Below are 6,047 nucleotides of genomic sequence, written 5' to 3' on the forward strand. Positions count from 1 at the left end.
AAGGTTGTATTTGCAAACTAGATCATTTTGTGAGAATATACACATAATACATTCTAAGCAGAAAGTTGCATGAATTACTCGTCAGTTTATACAGTCACAATTACCGGTACTTGTTCAGTCATACACTAGGACGTGTCACACCAGATGAAGAAAATGGGAGACTGTCCATCACATGGATATTCCCTTGGCGTAGTCTGTCTAGCAAGTTCTCTTCTAAATTTTATAAAATCTGTGAATCGCATTCATGTATTCCTATTTATCAAACTTCAAACATTCCTTGTTTTCGTCAAGAAATTATGATTATCTTTTTAAGGAATACTATTCTTGATAATGATATGTTAGTCGAATTTTCAAAATACCAAAATTCTGATTTAAATCATTTTATCTGATGAAATTAAACATTAAATCTATTTTGATTGATAATTACGTGAACTAACCATTACATCGTAAACATTCAAGTGATAATTACAGCTACAGGAACGGACAACTCAGGTGAGAAAACCCAATTCTAACTAAACATTTTCAGACTTTAAGCTACATGTAGGTGGGAATAAACCTTTCATCGACACCCTGACAATGACTACTGAGATGGTGGGTACCGCGATTGATGACCAGAACTATTTTCATGACAAATTTGATGAAAGTCTTTGTCCAATTTCCAATGATGCGCAATACTTTTTGACAAAACCTTAAAGTTTGTCGTCGTACAAAATTAGGAGTAGGTAATAGAATTTGAAATCATTTATCGACATTCTTCAATATATTTTGACAAATTCATGTGGGGTTGTGATTTTACAGTAAGGCCAACATATAATATTTATAGGTTATAGACTTTGTATGGGAAAATATGACGACCGAGTTTTTTTGGTGCGTAGACGGACCGAGCTTGCGACCAAACTTAGTATACATTATTTATCTGTAAGTTTGCTGATACTGTATAACATCTAAATGCATACTTAGGAATAGCAGAAAATGATGTACAAAAATTGGTAATCTTACACATCTTGTTTTATACTGTTGCTGAACATTAGAATTTAGCTTAGATATGCAGAACAGTAAATTTCATTTCTAGATTCCATGGCCCTTTGGAGTAGTGATACTTTTTCACTAGTGCTCAGGTAACCGATAAGGCCTGTGGGCCTCTTGTTGTATTCTTATGGAGCAGAATTTATTCAGAAACTTCTTCACGAGAAGGAAAAATCTCTTGCTGTGGCCTTCAATGCGATATTTAGATATGTCGACGATGTTTTATTTATTAGCAATTGTTTTCATTCATATGGCGAATCGATCTATCTCTTTGAACTTGAAATAAAAGCACCACAGAGTCGTCAACTTCTGCTTCATGCAAGGTGAAGATAACGAACAGTGATCAATCTCATAATTCCTATAAGCAATACAAAATAGTTGGGTAAACACGGATCCCTGGACACACCAGAGGTGGAATCAGGTGTCTAGGAGAAGTAAGCATCCCCTGTTGACCGGTCACACCCGCCGTGAGTCCTATATTCTGATCAGGTAAACGGAGTTATCTGTAGTCAAAATCAGTGTGCCAAGAACGGCTTAATAATCGGTATGAAACACGTCAGACAGCATTTGACCCAATGCGAGGTTGTATTGACGAAGTAGATCGTTATAACGACCATAGAATTTGCGAAATGCTGACTTCAATCGAGACTGTTGAAACCACTGCACCATCAACTTGTTTGTCAGTAGCTTACCTCGATTTAAAAACTGACTATACGCAGAACAAGCTCTTGCATATCGAATCAGTTGCGATAAATAAACACCATATGCAGGTGATAATGGAATATTGCTACATAAATATGGGAAGTTGACGATGGAGAAGCTGAAATCATCCCGTTTGTCATACAGTTGAGTTGTCAGTTTGCCGTTAATGTCTACTTTCAATAAAATATCTAAGTATGAAGCAGAAGTGGACGACTCTGTGGTGTCCTCTATTTCGAGCTCACTGGGATATATCAAATCGATATATGAATGAAAGCTATTATTGTTGATAGACAAAACGTCATCGATATATCTAAATGTCGAATTGAAGGCCACTGCGAGAGATTTTTTTCTTCTCGCGTAGAAGTTTTTGAATAAATTCTGCTTCATATGAATATAGAAATAGGTCAGCTAACAAAGGAGCACAATTCGTGCCCATGGGAATTCCAATAGATTGTTGGAAGACCTGATCACCAAAGACCACGGAGATATTGTCAATGAGGAACTCTAGCATATTTTTTATTTCAACTTCAGAGTACTTGTGCGTGAAATCAGAGTGGTGTTTAACAAAGTAAATTTTTGAATGACTGATCACTAGATATGAATATTTCCGTTTTTGTTGAAGAAGCAACTGTCTATGATGTCAAAAAATCTAGTCTTTAATTTATCGTGAGGAATGGTCGTGTATAGTGTTGAAAAGTATACTTGGATATAAACCAAACTGACAACTCAACTTTATGACACACGGGATGATTTCTGCTTCTTTATCGTCAACTCTCCATATTAATGTAGCAATATTCAATATTGGTGTTTATATCTCTCAACTGATTCGATATGCAAGAGCTTGTTGTGAGTATGATCAGTTTTTAAATCAAGGCAGGCTACTGACAAACAAATTGATGGCGCAGGGGTTTCAACAGTATCGTTTAAAGTCATTATTGCACAAATTCTATTGTCATCATAACACTTTAGTTTGCCAATGAAAGGTGAAGATAACGAACAGTGGTCAATCTCATAACTCCTATAAGCAAAATGAATTAGAGAGTTGGGGAAACACGGACCTCTGGATACACCAGAGGTGGAATCAGTGCAATCTACCATTGGGTCAAATGGTGTCTGACGTATTTCATACCGATTGTTAGGCCGTTTTCGGTCGACAGGAGATGCTTTCTCCTCCTGACCCTACCTACCTCTGGTATACCCAGGGGTCCCAACTCTATATTTTGTATTGCTTATAAGAGTGATATTGATCACTGTTCGTTATGTTCACCTTTCATAATATTTCTTATTTCAGATCTCTAACATAATATATAGGGCTGGGATATACATGTTTCTGCTTATATTTATACATGTAGTTTGTATAAAACATACCCCAAATGCGATAAATCACGGCGGGTGTGACCGATCGACAGGGGATGCTTACTCCTCCTAGGCACCTGATCCCACCTCTGGTGTGTCCAGGGGTCCGTGTTTGCCCAACTATCTAATTTGTATTGCTTGTAGAAGTCAAGAGATTGATAACTGTTCGTTATTTTCACATTTCATTTTACTGTCTTGATAAAAAAAAAAATGGACAATCACCTCATCATTTCCGTGTTCACTCCAAACAAATATTTTCAATTTTAAGCGCAGTATTATTTTCTCAATTTTGATCAAGATATACTAAGAACACTAGGGTAATCGAACTCAAATGCTCACTCGATAACAGCTAGCTCTGCCACTTCAATATCCAGGATCATTACATATCCGGAGACCTGCCGCAATCTGGGTCATTACAAATGTCATGCATACTGTAGATTCCTTATTTTACGCGAGTTCTTGATGTCGCGAAATGACACGTATATGTCAAATCGCGAGAATATAAATTCGCAAGTGCTTTGTTGATCAAGATTCTTTACATGCATTTTTGCAAAATAAAAAATGAAAGCAAGTAATTTAATTCGTGAGTGATGCTTCTCATGAAATTAAGCGATAATAAAGTCCTCGTGTATATTTAGGAATTTACTCGTCACGGATACCTGTTGGAGGCTACATCAACATTTTCATGTCCAGTAACAGAGAGGGCTGATGATCAAACTGAGTCGGTAGAGCAGCAATTCGGTGAAATAATCAGGCTAGACGACAAATATAGACAATTCTATGGAAGGCTGATACCATGTGTTACTTTTAGTACTATTCATGTTCCATGAAATTTGAGAGACAATATACAGCTCCGAGTTTCTAAACTGAATAAATTTCTATGTCACAAGTCCACGTCCTTGTTTATTGTTAATTCGGATTTCCAATATTTCAGCTTGAGCATCACTTAAGAGACATTATTTGTCGAAATGCGCATCTGGTTTATCAAAATTGGTACCGTATAAGTTTGATATTCAAACTATAGGATATCTGCCCTGAAGTCAGAACCTCTACCCTGGGGATCATGAAATTTAGAATTTTGGTAGAGGCCTTCCCGCTCAATATTTTAAGAACCCTTTGCTTGACATCAAACTTGGTATACTGGTACATCTTAAGGAGTAGATGACCCATTTTAATAGATCATATTGTCAAATGTCAAGGGTTAAACAGGACATAGGAAATTACTGCCCACTACATATCTTGAGAACCTTTTGTTTGACACTGGTACATCATATGGAGTAGATGACCCCTATAAAATTAGGATCACATGGTCAAAGTTCAAGGGTCAAACTGAACATAATAATATATTGTCTCTTATGTTTTAAGAATCAATTGCTTGATTCACACCCAACTTGTTACACTGGTACATCCTTAGGAGTAGATGACCCCTACTGGTTTTGGGTCATCTGGTTAATTCACTCTGGGCATAGGAGGATATTGTCCGCTCAATATCTTGAATTGATTTGGCACTACCATTAGTTAAATGATGTATGTGTATAACCCTTTTCATTTTTGCATAACGGAGGGGTATATGTTTTACAAACATTTCTTGTTCTAGTTTGTCTCCCTTTGTCCCAAAGACGCTTCATACCAAATTTGAAATTATAAGAATTGGATTGGTAGTTATCAAGAAGAAGTTAAAAATGTTCAATTGTTAACGCACAACGAACGATGACGGGCGTAGAACGATAGCAATAGGTCACCAGGGTGACTCAGGTTTACACAAAAACATCCTTTCGAGCATGTTAATTGGCTTACATCCATCAAACTAGAAAAAAGAACTTTATTATATTTGCCTGCATGTTCCTTCGAGGGCCTCAAACATCGGACGAAAATTTCCAAATTGATACGATTACTATTTTTGGTCCTTTTTAAAGAGACACTACAGCGCAAAAATCATAAAATGATAAATTTCTCAGTACTATCTTAATTTTTGTTGCATAGTTGAATGTATGAACTTTGTGAAAATTAATACTTTTTGATGGCCTATACAAAATATTTATCGAATCTTCGCCTTTCGGTCCTCAGACGCATGCGCATAGACGGTAAACAGTGCAGCATGTCGTCGAGTGAGAGAAAGTGTAGTGGACAGATTCCGAATTTTGACAGATTCTGCAAGAAAAGAAGTAAAAATATAATGAGATAAAACTGGTATGTGAATTTACTTTGGGATCAGTATGACCGTTGAAAAACAAAGAGCTAGGAGAAATGCACGCAGGACTCAGTAGCGGATCTAGGATTTCCGAAGGGGGATGTCAAAGTCAAATATTAGCCAAGTACTCAGCCATTTTGGGTGCCAAATCTGGAGTTTTACAACACAATTTGTAGCGAAAAAAGGGAAGGCCATCTTGACCCCCTCTAAATCTGCCATTGGGACTAGCTGCTAAGACACTGCTTTTAACGTAAGTGCTATGTTTATCAGAACACGATACGTTTTAGTTGTAAAAAAAACAAACATTGGTCAATAGGAACATGGAAGGGTTTCTGTTAAAATTATGACATATAATTACTTAATTATAATAAACGGAATACTTTCATACTTGAAAAGCGAGTGTGAACCCCGTAAGTGGTATTTAAATAATTTTTACACAACACCTTTGCTGTCATTCAAAATCACATGATGTAAATAAGCATTCGGAAGTCCGTGTCAACATGAAGAAACTTTTGAAATCCGGATGATCTTCAAAGCGCAGTTGAGAGCAAACTGATGCATCCAAATTGTTCAAAACTGTCAATATCAATATACTTTTTATCCTTTTATCACTACATGTTTTAAAAAACACTTCATTAAAATGTGGAAAATGAGCTGCAGTGTCTCTTTAAATTTAAAATGAAAACTCGCCTCTGTACTCGCTTTCGACAAGGTGCTACAGTAAAATTGTACAGAAAGAGCGATTTCTATCAAGAAATGGAGTATTAATTGT

This window comes from Ostrea edulis, chromosome 5, assembly GCF_947568905.1.
Source record: "Ostrea edulis chromosome 5, xbOstEdul1.1, whole genome shotgun sequence".
Taxonomy (NCBI): Eukaryota; Metazoa; Mollusca; class Bivalvia; order Ostreida; family Ostreidae; genus Ostrea; species Ostrea edulis.